This window comes from Perognathus longimembris, chromosome 20, assembly GCF_023159225.1.
Source record: "Perognathus longimembris pacificus isolate PPM17 chromosome 20, ASM2315922v1, whole genome shotgun sequence".
NCBI lineage: Eukaryota > Metazoa > Chordata > Mammalia > Rodentia > Heteromyidae > Perognathus > Perognathus longimembris.
In genome coordinates this window covers 5,347,300-5,363,420 of record NC_063180.1, presented here as the reverse complement: position 1 = coordinate 5,363,420, position 16,121 = coordinate 5,347,300, and the positions used below count along the sequence as shown (strand labels likewise).

Below are 16,121 nucleotides of genomic sequence, written 5' to 3'. Positions count from 1 at the left end.
TAGAATGGCCTATACTCTGAACTCAGGCAACAACAAATGCTGTAGGGGGTGCGGGGAAAGAGGAACCCTTCTCCATTGTTGGTGGGAGTGCAAATTAGTACAACCACTTTGGAGAACAGTATGGAGGTTTCTCAAAAAGCTCAACATAGACCTACCCTATGACCCAGCCATACCACTCCTAGGCATCTATCCTAAACAGCAAAACCCAAGATATCAAAAAGACATTTGTACTTCCATGTTTATCGCGGCACAATTCACAATAGCCAAAATATGGAAACAACCCAGATGCCCCTCCACCGATGAATGGATCCAAAAAATATGGTACCTATACACAATGGAATACTACATAGCGATTAGAAATGGCGAAATATTGGTGTTCGCAGGGAAATGGTCAGAACTTGAACAAATAATGTTGAGCGAGACAAGCCTAGAACACAGAAAACAAAGGGGCATGATCTCCTTGATATTTGACTGTTAAGGTGGGGGAAGGGGGAGACAGTAGAGACCAGGTCTGTGAAACCAAAAACTTCTTTTCAAATGGTATTTCCCACAGGTTTGGGTCAGCAACCCTACATTATGTAACTAAAACCAAACAACTACTGAACATACAAAGGTCAAAAATAGACCTCTCAGTGTATCACAATAGCTCAAAAGCTATGTATGTACGTTCATATAAGACAAGGATAAGCAAACCCTATTGACAACATTACATTTAAAGCCCTAGGTGAATTTCCTTTGGCCTAGGCCATGTGGCTACTGTATATGTTTTTGGTACACTGTGTATTGTATATATGTCTACCTGACCTAGGGAAGGGAAAGGAAAACAGGGTGTAAGATATCACAAGAAATATACACACTGCCCTACTATGTAACTGTACCCCTTTTGCACAACACCTTGTCAAAAAAGTTTAATAAGTAAATTATAAAAATAAATAAATAAATAAATAAATATGGCAACTCCTGTGTACAACTGCTTAGAGATAATAAGAATGTTTCTTTAAAGTAAAATAAAAGCCATTCAATAGAAAAAATTAGAATACATGTCTGGTAAACATGAGGCCTTGAGTTCAAACCCTAGCACAACATAAAAAAGAAAAAAATCTAGTACGTATCGAATACACACTAGAAAGGTTGTAAAGTCAAGAAGAATTATAATCTTGATCCTGCAGCCACTAGCAGCTACTAAAAAATACTGAAGCAGCCATTTTATTTAGTACACTTCATAGTCATCTCTAGAAGGCAGCACTGGCATCTAGAAAGAATCAAAGCAACAGGGCTCATGCCCACAATCTTAGCTACTCGGGAGGCTGAGATCTGAAGATCCTGGTTTAAAGCCAGCCCAGAGAGAATAGCCTGTGAGACTCTTGTCTTCAGTTAACCACTAGAAAACCGGAAATGACACTGTGGCTCAAAGTGGTTGAACACTAGCCTTGAGAAAAAAAGAGCTCAGGGACAGTGCCCAGACTCTGAGTTCAAGCCCCAGAATCAACCCTCTACTATTTCCCCCCAAAAAAGAATCAAATCGTATTCCTTATGCATTTAAGTAACAGCTTTCTCATTTGTAAATAATTTGAGCAAAACTAAAAGAATTCTCAGGCCAGGAATATGGCTTAGTGGTAGAATGCTTGCTCAGCATGCATGAAGCCAGTGGATTTAATTGCTCACAGAAAAAGCCAGAAGTGGCGCTGTGGCTCAAATGGTAGAGTGCTAACTTTAAGCAAAAAAGCTCAGAACAGTGCCCAGGCCAAGTTCAAGCCCATCTGGCAAAAGAAAAAAAAAAAATTCTCACATGCAACTAACAGATTTGGATTACTCATAAGAAAAAGAAAAGACATATCCCCTAGGTACCTTTTGTTAAAAGAAAAAAAAAGGGCTGGGGATATAGCCTAGTGGCAAGAGTGCCTGCCTCGGATACACGAGGCCCTAGGTTCGATTCCCCAGCACCACATATACAGAAAACGGCCAGAAGCGGCGCTGTGGCTCAAGTGGCAGAGTGCTAGCCTTGAGCGGGAAGAAGCCAGGGACAGTGCTCAGGCCCTGAGTCCAAGGCCCAGGACTGGCCAAAAAAAAAAAAAAAAAAAAAAAAAAAAAAAAAAAATCATAAAGTCCATAATGTAACTACAATTAAAAAAAAAACAGGCAATGCTATCCTTATTCAAAAGCAACAGGTTCTCTCAAAATTCAAAAATTAACTCACTGATCAGTTTACAATTCAAATAAATATCTGAAATCAGAAGAATTCTGTAACAATCTAGTGCTCTCTGGAAGGTGTTTTCTTTTCAAATAGACTCCTTCTTTCAGTTAAGGAGCTTTGACTCTTATTTGCCACTTCACAAAATTACAACATGGATAAATATTGCCAAAAGTTCTTGGCTCAAGGTCACAAGCCAGACCCCGGCCAACACAGCTCTGTCATGAATGGAAAGGCAACAAGCAGACCCCAAAGTGTTCTGGTTCAGGACCTCACACTTTCAGGTCAAAACAGGACCCAAATGAGGAACATGTGGTCATCCATTTTCTGCTGCTGAAACAAAATACCTCAGACTATATAATTTTATAAAGTTTTATTTGGTTCAACATTCCAGAGGTTGGGAGCCCAAGAGCAGGACAGTGCCAGCAGCTGTGGAAAACCTTGTTCCTGCATCACGTCGCAGCAAATGGCACCACTAATGCCATCGGGGCAGGGTCTCATTTTCAGTAGTTCATCTAATCCTACTTACCTCCCAAAGATTCCACCTACAAATACCATTAACATTTGAATTTAGGAGTTAAATTTTCACCATAAGGGATTGAGGGACACATTCAAACCATGAGAGCCCTCCCCTCTTCAGTCTTCCCTTATGATAACACTTAAACACAGGGAATCACAGCCAACTCCTTACTTGTCTGCCTTTCTCCTTATACATAGACTCTGCAAACAAGGCTAAGAGCCTTTCTGTCTGTCCTTAGGCACACTAGCAAAGTTTGCTGAATAAAGATTCTGTTCAACTTGCACAATTTGTTCAGTCTCTATTAGTAACCCAAGATACACCCTAGAATAGCTTATCTTAATGGCGGCATTTTCCTTTAAAGGCTCTGTTTTCAGTACCAATTCTCATTAACACACCCTTTCTGCATCCCCTGCAATCCCCTCAGAATCTCAAATAATCACAGAGATGGTGCTAATCGTCCAGCACTTAGGATATTTTTTCATGATTTTATCAAATTACTACTACACAATTAGCTAGGTAGAATTTACCCAAACTAATGTTCCTTTGGCAATTTCAGAAATCTACACATTTTTAAAGGAATGATCAATTGGAAAGCTTTGGACACAATGCTTAGTTTAGAAGTGCAGTTCTGGACCACAATGTGCTTGGTGTGGTAGCCCTTGCCAACAGGTAAGTTCAATGGATAACAGGTTAAAAATAGGTTAAATGCCACTCATTCGTCCAGATCAGCTTACACTGACAGTATTTCTTCTTAAAGAGCTACCCTCCTCAGAATGGGACCCTATGCCTAGTGAGTAATGCATTTCATTTTTTTAATTACTTTCTGAATCAAACTTTTAGGACAGAAGATATTCATGAACCTATAGCTACATTTTAACAGACCCTGCAATCCTAAAAGAACAGAAGTAGGAAAAGAAAACTGAAGTTTGGTGTGGTAGTATATACCTGTAATCCCCAATGTGAGGCAGTGTGAGGCAGGAAGATTACAAATTAGAGGTCAGTCTGGACTGCAGAATAAATTCCAGGTCACATTAGGTTCAGAGCAGAGACCCTGTTTCAATAAATTTATTGCTTTTTTCTACTGTTAATAAGAATCTTCTATAAAAATAAAAAAGTAAATAACCAGTATCTCAGATGACCTAAGTATTTACCTAACATGATGCTAAGAAACACTTAGGAGTGAAACCTTGAGGAAAATAAAAACACCCAAGGGCAACCTTTACACTGCTCCTTCCTTTCACTGTATTTGGACTGTAAACTACAAAGTGGCCTCACTCCCAAGGGAGGTGTCAGCGCTGACAAGTAATACTACTTACTACTGAACACCAGACTGTGATGGAGGGAAACATGATAACAGACACAGACAGCAAGAACACATACTTTCTCATTAGTTAACTTTTGGAACCGCAGAACCTAGTAGGAATTTTTAGTGCTACTTGTCATTTTTGTATGTATGTATGCATGTATGTGTGTGAGTATATATAGTGCACTCAATTTTGAAATGAAGAAGCATTTGTGAAAAATGGAAAAGCAAGTCTAGACACACAAAATCCACCCCTAAAATAAATAATATTCACAAGTTAAAATTCAGTTACCAGAATCTTACCTAACAAGTTAAAATTTCTTCAAGTCATCTATACAATGAACCTCATACCTGATGGTCATTCAAATATCCTAAGTTAAAAGAAAGAAAGAAGCCAAGTGCCAGTGGCTCACACCTGTAATCCTAGCTACTCAGGAGGCTGGGATCTGAGGATCTCAGTTCAAAGCCAGCCCAGACAGGAAAGTCGGTAAGACTCTTATCTCCAATTAACCACCAGAAAACATAATTCAACCAATAATGGTTGGTTAAAGACAACACTTGAATGATACTAGACTAGGCACCCCAGTGACAAGAAAGGCACCAGATGAATCAGCACTTAAGAGAGATGTTTCCTCCACAGGAGAGGAAGGAATTGGAAAATACAACCTCCACCCACTCTCATACCCCAAGGGTCCTTATAATCTACTTTTGAAACACAAACCATTCAAAAGTTGAACAAGGGCTTTGCCTAAAGCTCAGTGGGACCATATGTGCTTATTAGCATGCATGTGGGCCTGGGCTAAAGCTGCAGCTCCAAAAACAAGGTAGAAAATAAAAGCTAAGTAACCATACACAACTAAAAGAAAGGAAGTGAACTCACAAATATTGTCTCACGTGTTAGTGGGCAACACAGCCATCACAGAAACACCAGTTATCCAGTTTTAAGGGGAAGAAAACAGGAGATGAGGGAGGTAAGGGGAGACATTCAAGTCAAAAGCTCAAAGCAAAACATAATGCCACTGTGTAATACATAAACAAGTTTCTATCAGTCTCCAACAAATAATACTAAGTGAGTATCTATATTCAAAAAATTCAACTTGACCTCCTACATCACTCCATATACAAAAATGAACTCAAAAATGGATCAAAGCCTTGTGCCAGTGGCTCATGCCTAATAGTCCTAGCAACTCAGGAAACTGTTATCTGACGATAGTGGTTCAAAGCCAGCCAGAACAATAAGGCCCATGAAACTCTTATCTCCAATAAAGTATAAAACTTAAAAAAATGGGGGAAAAAAAAAACTTAAAAAAAAAAAAAAAAAAGGCCAGAAGTGGAGCTGGCTCAAGTGGCAGAACACTAGGTTTGAGCAAAAAAGTTCAAGGAGAGTACCAAGAAGGCTTTGATTTCAAGCCCCAGGACTGGCACCAAAAAGCGGGGGGGGGGGGGGGGGGGGGGGCGCAGGGGGAATCAAAGACCTCAGTATAATAGTTAAATCATAAAATTACTTAGAAGAAAACTTATAGGAGTAAATCCTCATTACATTGGATTTGACAATATATTAAAAATGACTACATGCACAAGATGTACAAAACATAACAAATAAATTGAAATTAATCATTTTTTGTGCAACAAATGTCATCAAGAAAGACAATTTTCAGGAGGAGAAAATATTTGCAAGTAACATCTGATAAGCAGAATATCCAGATTATATATATATATAATATATATGTTATATATTATATATATATATGTTTTTTGGGGGGGGGGTCGGTCATGGAGCTTGGACTCTGGGCCTGGGTGCTGTCCCTGAGCTCTTGGAAATAAGAGTCTCACAGTCTTTCCTGCCTAGGCTGGCTTTGAACCTCAATCCTCAGATCTCAGCCTCCTGAGTAGCTAGGATTATAGGCATGAGCCATCAGCGCCCGGCCATATTATTTTTTTTTTTAACTTCTAAAAGTCAACAACAATTTAAATTTTAAAATGAGGAAGGGTGGCTGGTTTGCTGGTGGCTCACACCTGTAATTCTAGCTGCTCAGAATGCTAAGATCTGAGAAGCACAGTTCAAAGCCAGCCCAGACAGCCCGCTAAAAATACACTGATAAGTCACTGGGAACTGGAGCTGTGGCTCAAAGTAGTAGAGCACTAGCCTTGAGCACAAAAGCTCAGAGACAGCACCACACCCTGAGTTCAAGCCCTAGGACCAACACAAAATTAAGTAATTCAAAAAGGGAAAAAGACTTAGACATCTCTCCAAAGAAATACAAATGGCCATGAAAAAATTCTCAGCACCTTAGTCATTAGGAAAATAAAAATAAAAAACAAAATGAGATACAATTTCACATATACTATAAACATGATACAATATAAATGTTTTTAAAAACAAAAACTAGTAAATGTTGGTTAGGATGCAGAGAAACTGGAACCCTCATACTGTGCTAGTAGAAATGAAGACTCTTATCTGTATACCAACATTCACTGAATCATTATTGACAATAGCCAAAAATTGAAAGCCTGCCAAACTGCATCAACAGATGAGTCAGTAAACTAAAGAGGGATCATCCATACAATTGAATATGATTTTATTACTAATATAAAGGAATGGTGAAAAGCTGGGTGCTGGTGAATAATGTCTGTAACCCTAGCTACTCAGAAGGCTGAGATCTGAAGATCTTAGACAGATAAATCTGAGAGCCTCTTATCTCCAACTGCTTGTTACAGCAAGATGACAGAAGTAAATGTATGGCAAAAGCCAAGCAACAGTGGTAAGGCCCTTAGTTCAAGCCCCAGGCTGTAGAAAAAAAAAAAAAAAAAAGAGGGTAGGGAAATAGTGTTCTGATATATATATATATACATATATATATATATATACTGACAGATGAACCTTGAAAACATTACTAAGTGAAACACACTTTAGTAAATAAATGGACAAATGATATATGATCTCTTTTAAATAAAATATCTAGAGAAGGCAAAGGCACAGAGGTAGAAGTAGACAGAGGCTACCAAGGATGGGGGAGGGAGGAATGAGGAGGTACTATTTAACTGGAACAGAGTTCATATTTGGAGTAAAGTAGATGGTGGTGATTGTTATGTTGTAAAATGGCTACAATGGCATACTAAATTTTAAAACTGCATACAAATCAAGTTTTATCAGTTCTTCAGCGATCTGGATTGTCCAAGAGTAGATCTGTTTTGTTTTTAATTAGTATGTAACTGTTTTTGTTTTTAGTGTGATTGTACAAGAAAGGAGTTTCATTGTGACATATCCATCTGTATACATGAATTAATGTTGTTTATTTGTTTTGTTTTGTTTTTGGCCAGTCCTGGGGCTTGGACTCCGGGCCTGAGCACTGTCCCTGGCTTCTTTTTGCTCAAGGCTAGCACTCTACCACTTGAGCCACAGTGCCACTTCCGGCATTTTCTATATATGTGGTGCTGAGGAATCGAACCCAGGGCATCATGTATACGAGGCGAGAACTTTTACCACGAGGCCATATTCCCAGCCCCTGAATTAATGTTGTTTCATTTTACTTCCATCCAGGGCCTCTTGAGTTTTGTCTCCAGCCCCAATGATAGATTTCAAACCAGGGACTCAAGTCTAACAGTAACTTTGGGGTGGCATTTATTTGCACCTCTTTACATTACTCCTGACTACCAGATGTGGTCCTTGGGAGCAGACTTCTCCAAAGGCAGCCTACTGACTTTTTGCTGAGGAGGAACACCTTGAGCTGGGGAAAAGGAAAAGAAGGAAGGAAAGAAAGAGGAAAGAGGTAGGAAAGAGCAAAGGAAGCTGAAGAATCTGAAAGCGAAGAGCTGCTTGCTGCTCTGCAGCTGTGTGATCATGGATTATTCACCTCTTCTAAGCCTCAGCTTCCTCTTACTAGATAAAGAAAAGAGCAACTGCATTTAAATGCTGCCATAAAAATTGGCTCAAGTATACCTGTAACACCCAGGCCAATGGCAAATGATAAGCATGCAATTCTATGGCAGCTGTTGCTACAGTGTCAATACGTACATGTGCTCCCCCTGAGCCTAGCAGAGGCTCAGCAGGACAAAGCTTGGCTTGGAGATCATCATGACTTTGGGGAACTAAAGTTGTTTTAAACCATTAGCACCACTAGGAGACTTGGGAGATGGAGTGGTTTTAATGCAGTTCAACTTCTCTTCAAAAGACTGGCTGATTGTTCCTAGAACTAACCCAGCTACTCTTCAATGGGAAGGGAACTGCTACACAATTCATTCTCTCTATACAACAGGCCTCTCTGTTAGCACGTCTGAGCAACCGTTCATAACAGAGCTGGCATCTACCCACAGGAAAGACACAATCTGTGAAGACAATTAGCTGGAAGGTAGTCCCCAGAGGCTGCTCTCAGACATTGGTGGCCTCAGACATACTTGGAGGAACATGTCAGAAAATTAAATTTACAGATACCTCAGCCCCACCCACAAACATTCTCATTAACAAATACTTTAGGCTGGGCCCTTAGTGCACAACTGTTTAAAAAAACACTTGAAGGTAGGCAACAAAAATGTGATAATATCACATTCTAATGTGGACAAGCACCCCAGTCTGTTCCACAAAGCAAAAGCTACATTTTCTTCCATGTAATGGTTTTGGCAACGCAAGAAAATAAAAGACATCACATGAAGGTAATGACTAATTACAAGTTTCATACAGTATCTTCAAAAAAAAAATTCTTTGGGAGTAGTTTTGTTTTGATTTGGTTTTGATGTTGGTTGGTTTGTTGTTGCCAGTCCTGGGGCTTGAACTCGGGGCCTGGGCACTGTACCTGAGGTTTTCTGTCAAGGCTGGTGCTCTACCACTTGAGCAGCTACAGCTCCACTTTGAGCTTCCTAGTGGCCAACTGTAAGTAAGAGTGTCATAGATGCTACATTAAGAAATACAACCAGGGGCTGGGAATATGGCCTAGTGGTAGAGTGCTTGCCTTGCATACATGAAGCCCTGGGTTCAATTCCTCAGCACCACATATATAGAAAAAGGCAGAAGTGGTGCTGTGGCTCAAGTGGTAGTGCTGGCCTTGAGCAAAAAGAAGCCAGGGACCATGCTCAGGCCCTGAGTCCCAAGCACCAGGACTGGCAAAAAAGAAGAAATACAACCAGGACTAGGTGTAGGTCAGTGATAGAACACTTGCCTTTCACACACCAGACTCTAAGGGGAGGGAAGGAGGGAGGGAGGGGAGGGAGGGGGAGGGAAGGAAAGGGAAGGGGGAGGGGGAGGGAAAGGGAAGGGGGGAGGGGGAGGGAGGGGAAGAGGAAGAGGAAGAGGAAGGAAGGAAAAAACTGATGTTAGGAGGATTTAATGTGGGTTCCTCCTCTCATCTCTCAACTTTCCACATCATTGCAAATTAAAGCAATATGACTATCAATAAGTTTAATCAATTGTGCCCGAGGAGGAACTAGAACAAGGCAGAGATGGGTAGAAAGTACAGACACTGACCTCAGCTGTGTGACAGAAGACATGCTCACCCCAAGTGTCGTGGTAACAAGATAGCCATAAGGTTAGTTCTACTTTTTCCCCCAAAAGACATAGCTTGGTAGACAGATTTGAACATAAAGCTCTGAATTCACATTTTTAAAAAGCTAGTATATGTGCACTGAAGGAAAGGAGGAAATCTGGTTTGGCAGCTATTCACATGGCAAAAAGATCAGAAGACTTCATGAACCACAACTTCAATAAAGCCAACAAAATTATGTAGCTAAGAGATAGTGCAGTTCACATGAAAAGAACATTAAGCTAGGAGACAGAAGGCCTTGTTCTCCTAGCTCCATCAGGACTGAATTCATCTGTAGAGCTTGGTTTCTCATCTACAAATTGACAGGATAGTGATGCACTTTCCCCTGCCCACCTCCCAGGACCTGAAAGGTAACAAAGAGGATTATGACTGCAAAAGTCCTTAAAATAATTTTTATTCGTTAATTCTGCCTAATATTACAAAGACATTCATTAACATCTCAGGAGAAAAAAAAAAGGGCAAGGTTTAGAAGGATACATTCCAAATTAGTAAGTTAGATGTGCCTCGCAAAGGCGTGAGGTTGGGGGTCCTATGCCTTTCCCGCTATCTTCACAGTTCAACCCTTTAAAGAGGACCTACTCACCTATTAAGTAATTCTAAACAAAAACTTGTAAAATTAAATACTGTCACTGACAGCATTAATATAGAATGGAAAATTCTCAACATTTGGGGTACTTAAGGATCATATGAGAGTTGTTAAAACTGGCCACCTGAGGCCTACTTAACTGACCAACATCTCTAGATAGATGAGAGTAATAAATAAGGTTAGACTATGTACAACTTAACAAGCTTCCAAAGTTATTCTAATGACTGCCTTCTGTAACTCCCACAACTCTATTATTAATATGAATTCTTACCATGTACTACCCACTTAATAATTTGGCCTTCCTAGCATGTTGCATATATTATCTAATTTAATCCTGACAATGCTATAAAAAGGTGCTACTGTCAACAGTACCCTCTACTCATCCTTTTATTTTTTATAGATGAAGACATTAAAATACAAAGAGGTTATTTAACTGGCTCAAAGCCACAGGACTGGTATGTGACAGGAACAGAATGCCCAAAGAAAGTGTGAACCCCACTGATAGAGTTTCCTGATCTGAGTAACTAGCAGTATATTATAGTCAGGTTCTATTTTATACACTGCTTTATTTTATATACTGCATCTTTAGAAACACTTTAAAAATAGAGATACATAAAGAAAATATGGCAAGTTGGAGGGTGGCCAGGAGGATAGCTCAGTGGTAGAGATTCATGTGGCCTAGGATTCATTTCCCAACACCAATGCTAACACCAAACAAATAAATAATCCAGGAGAGGACAGAGGACCTAAGGGTATCTGAATACTTGCAAGAGAACCAGCATAAAGTTGAGCTATGGTCATCTCCCCACCCCACCCCCAGACTCTGGGCACCTAAAGTACAGGGTCCACATGTCTTCTGAACTATATTTGTGCCCACCTCAAAAAGGACTTAATAAAGAATCTACCCAAGAAATTCAGAGAAGGCCTGATGACTGTCCTGTGGGAAATGAAAGGCAGTTATGAGGAAAAGGAAGAGACAGCTGGATGGAGTTGGCTCATACCTGTCATCCTAGTTACTCAGATAACTGAGATCTGAGTTCAAAGTCAGCCCAAACAAGAAAGTCTGTGAGACTTTCCAATTAACTGCCAAAAAAGTTGAAAGTGGAGCTATGGCTCAAGTGGTAGAGCACTAGTCTTGAGGGAAAAAAAATAATAAACACAGAGACAGTGTGTCCAGGCTCTGAGTTCAAGCTCCAGCACAAGCACACATACACACACAAAATAATGACTTAATTCATGCTGCTTCATGAAAGTAATGAATGTCAAAAGGTTAAAAAGGGAAGGCTAGATTTTGATAATCTAAAACATGTCTAATATAATAACCAACATCCACCCAGGAACAGAAAAGTTTGAAGCTGTGACACAAGAAGTTGACAGATAGAGCCTGTGAGAGTTCTTCCAAGTCTCAACTCCTGTTTATCATGAATTTCTTCTTTCACACAATCAACAGTTTCTACTACTTATACATGTCATTTGTAAGCAACAGGTGATGAAATTATGTATTCTATTCCCTGGGACCTCAAAGATCTTGAGAAGAATAAATGCCCAGGAGTGAAGGTGATGGCATGCAACAGGAAATAGCAAGGAGTGAGGAGACTTCCAGGCCAGGAACAAGACAAAAGTTAACAGAGATGCAATAAAAGAAATCCCATCATTTGAACTACAATGTTGGGGCTCAGCTGCCCTAAGAATTAGGGGAGAAAAATCTTTTCATGTGGCAGTAATGGTCTGCACATAAAAGGAGCAGGTGAACCCCAAAGTGGTGAGGAACAGGCTAGAAGCAAACAGTAACTCTGGAACTTTAGAGACTAGTTCATCTAAAGCATACATTTTATGGACTCGATGCTGGCACTCAGTAAAGAAGGCTTAGTTTGGGAATATGGCCCAGTAATAGAGTACTTGCCTCACATACATGAAGCCCTGGGTTCAATTCCTCAGTACCACTTCTATAGAAAAAGCCACAAGTGGTGCTGTGGCTCAAATGGTAGAGTGCTAGCCTTGAGCAAAAGAAGCCAGGGACAGTGCTCAGACCCTGAGTTCAAGCCCCAGGACTGGTTTAAAAGAGAAAAAGAAAAAGAAGGGGCTGGGAATATGGCCTTGGGGCAAAAATGCTCACCTCGTATACATGAAGCCCTAGGTTGGATTCCTCAGCACCACACATATAGAAAAAGCCAGAAGTGGCACTGTGGCTCAAGTGGTAGAGTGCTAGCCTTAAGCAAAAAGAAGCCAAGGACAATGCTCAAGCCCTGAGTTCAAGCCCCAGGACTGGCAAAAAAAAAAAAAAAAAAACAAAGAAAAAGAAGGCTTAGTTCATTTTTCCTTTATTACATTTTACAAATCAAAAACTGTGTGTTTTTTTACACCTGTAATTCTGCACTTGGTAGACTAAAAGAGGAGGATCACAAGTTTGAGGCCAGCCCAGGCAACATAGCAAAATTCTGTCTCAAATAAAAAAATAAAAATTAATGTATCATCAATTATTTCTTTCTTACTCATTTTTTTTAATTTTTAAGACTAGTAAAACCCTCTCTTCTTTTCATGAAACTCCTAAATGATTGTTTTTAAACATGTCTTTTATTTCTGTCCACTACCTAATTTGACATCTAAACTTGCAGATATCACAACTGACAGTTATTAAAACTCAGCTAAGCCTAATAATCTAAATAGTTACATTTACAATAGTACTACAAAATAACAAAAAAAAACTGATTTTTAAGTAGATACTTAAGAATGGGAGCCTCAAACAAATGTCAAACCCATAAAATTTCACAACCAACTTCTAAGTCATGATACTGAGCTACTCTCAAGAAAACAGAAGCAACAAAAGACTAAAGGAAAGGAGAAAAAGAACTAAATCCAAAAGCAAACAAAATATAAGCATATGAATAATAAACTTAGTGTTCTTCTGGCCAATCATTTTCTCACCACTTATTTAAACTATTTTAAAGTCTTGCTCAATAAAAAGCAAGATCCCACCAGCTGAACTACACTTAAAAGAGATTCTATCTCAGCAATTACTGGAGCCTTAACACACATGCTTCTGATTTTTGCTTGCTATCAGTACCAAAAACACATTTACCTTTTTACATGAAAAAAAATTGAATCTGTGGGTTAATTCGAAAGCTTGACACACTTAGATCTGGAATTTCGGTTCTAATACTAATTGTGACGTAAACTTGGCAAAAGCTTTTGGTAAGTTTGCCACATCAAATTTTAACATGGAGATACAGTATTTGACACCTATACCACCAACAAAGTCTCTTGAAAGGAGTTTTGACTTTGGTTAACCTTAGTTAAGAAAGTTAAAAGCTATAGCTGAAAACTTGATAAAAATTTGTAAACTTTAGGGGGCTGAGAGTGTATTTGTAGTAATAGAGAACTTGCCTAGTAAGTGTGAAATCTTGGGTTGGACCCCCAACGAAGAAATAAATGAAACTTTATAAAGATCTAAAATAGTGTTACAGGTTAACCAGTAATAAACAATAACTGAGATTTGAGTGACCAAGTGCCATCAGACAAATTTCCAAAGATGAATAAGCAAACAGCTCATCAACATTTAAATCGTTTTTAGCAAGTGGGAAAAATAAATAATATTCAGTACTCTGGGCAGTGTTATTTTCCTTATCTCTATGGTGTCTGCATCAATGTTACTCTTCTCCTACTGCTTAGATGAGCAAATGGAACCTTCTGTCTAGGATCCCTCAAACACAGAGCTCAGAAATAATAATAAAAATATAAAAACAATTTCTAAGGCCACCGGACTGTGGCACCTAAATATGGTGCAAGGTAGACGGCATCATGCAACTATTTGTCGCTTCCGACTCCTCATCACTGCCTCCCAAAGGACTGGGGAATGAATACTAAACTCATTGCCACATCTACAAATTTAAAGTACCATGTTTAAAGAACTCACAGGTTCTACAAAGAGGTCAGTATTTAACGAACGAGCCCCTGCTAGCCAGAAATTCACCCGGATGCAACACTACATGCTTCTAGGCCCCATTTAATTATTATTTTTAATTTTAAAAATAAACGCAACTATTTAAAAACATTATGTAATTAGTCTCTGGAAAACCCCATACTCATCCGAGCAGCTAAGAAAATGAAAAGCGAGATTCGATGAAGCTCCATTGTAACCAAGCCCACTAATGTGCAAGAGCACACACTCATCTTCGTCAGAGCGTCTCCGCCAACACCAAAGAACAACAAAGGCAAGTTAAGAAGGCTGCACAGGCTCCGCTCGGCACTTGTCCGCTTCCCGAGCTTCGGAGGAGCCGCCTGCCCGCAGGACGGAGGCCATCCGCGCGACCCGCCGGCCCGGCGGCTCCGCTCCGAGCTGCTGGCTCGTGCTTTGTCTGGCCTGGCCGGGAGCCCCGGCCGCCCGCCCGCCGCCCCGGCACCCCTGCTCTCCGGATCCGTCTCCACACCCACCACTCGCCCAGGATGAGTGGTCGCGGGCTCCTCGCGGCCCCCTGCCCTGCAATCCGGGTTCCTCTCAAACGCCACCCGGGCGTCGCTCGCTTCTCCCTTGGAGGGGCGGCTCGGTTCCGGAGGGGGCCCGGGGTGGGGTCTGGGCTAGAGGGGGGCACACAAAGCCCCGCGGGGCGACTCCGCCGCCGGCCCCCTCCCTCTGCAGTGCAGCCGGGCCCCCCCCGCTCCCCGTGGAGCGGATGAGCCACCATCGCGCCAGCTCCGCGCCCCGCTCCTACCTCAGGGCCGCCCCCTTCCCCCAAAGTACGCCCCGGAGCCCGTGACAGCGCTGGACATCGCCCCCACCCAGATCCCGCGCCCGCCGCCGCGGGGGACTCAGAGGGCCGCGGGAGTCTCGGGTTTAAGACCTCCGAGTCCCAACCCGGTACTTACAGCCACATTAGTCACTACAATTGCCGCTGCGGACCAGATAGCCGCCGCCTTCTCCTCCACCCCAATGAGGTTAAGTGCTTGGTGCGGGGATTAAAAAAAAAAAAAAAAAAAAAAAAAAAGGCCAACTGCGCCTGCGCAGTGCGATCTCCCTTATTCCCCTTACGGCCATAGACCCCGCTAGACCATAGAGAGTATAAACCGAGGCCAGAGAGGAGGCTGCCTCTCTATGGTAACGTTCTGCGCAGGCGCCGACGCACCGGCGTCGGGAGCCGACTGCCCCAAGTGCTTTGGCTCCTTGAGGGAGCGTTAGTTGTCCCTAATGGGGATCCGTAGGGTAAAGAAATTCTTTAGGGAAGGGGTCGCAAGATGTAATTAGGTCCCTTAGGGAGCCGTGGCAAAACTCGAGCTAGACAAGGAACGTGAGAGCTACAGCAAACGGCACCAGAAAGCGGGGTACCGCGGTAGAAGAGCTACTGTGGGGGCAGGAGAGTGTGGACAGAAGTCGTCCGGCCGGAACTTCCTTTCGTGGGGTGGAAGGGAGGTGTCTAATACCTGAAGGAAACAGTTCCACTTCTGGGTTACAGCGTCCACTCCTCAGCCGGCGATTTTGACGGAGGGGATTGTACCACGCGGCTTTCCGTAGCCAGCCGTGTGGCTGTCACTCACATACACAGACCCCCTTACCTTGTGCACCGGCGCGAACTCCGGTGCCGGAAGCACATGGCTTCGCGCTGTGGGGAGCGGAGCCTTCAGCATGCCGCCTGGAGCAGCTCAGAAGCCTTGCCGGAAGCACGAGGCCCTTGGCGCTGTGGGGAACGGAGCCTTCAGCATGCCGCCTGGAGCAGCTCAGAAGCCTTTTACTCTAGCGCCATCGCGGATGCGCCGCCTCACCTGCCCCGTGCTCCGCTCTAGTGGCGGTGAGAGCGGCTTGAGAACGGAAAGCTGTGCGGATTGTAGGTCTGCCTTCTAGTGAAGTGCCAGACTTTGAAGTCAGGCCCCATTTTACCAAGTGAACCCATTTAAGAATCGAACCCTGAGCCAATCAGATTTGTACCTGTGTCCTAATCTTGCTTGCTTGAACACCTGATTGTTGTAACCTTGTTCTTTGCCTTTATAAGCCCTGT

The 16,121-nt window shown here is 42.0% G+C and overlaps 1 protein-coding gene across 12 annotated transcripts in view; it reads right to left on the bottom strand.

Annotated features, from left to right (window-relative positions):
* The window catches only part of Clasp1 (cytoplasmic linker associated protein 1), a 252,343-nt gene extending 237,100 nt beyond the window's left edge, over window positions 1–15,243 (bottom strand). For 2 of the 12 annotated variants that reach the window (XM_048368814.1, XM_048368815.1), the window contains exon 1: window positions 14,998–15,221. The gene's annotated coding sequence lies outside the window, so the exon portion shown is untranslated. Of the gene's footprint in view, window positions 1–14,997 lie in introns of all 12 variants that reach the window. The other 10 variants (XM_048368817.1, XM_048368818.1, XM_048368821.1 and 7 more) reach the window with 9 other exon arrangements.
* Window positions 15,244–16,121: the final 878 nt, after the last annotated feature.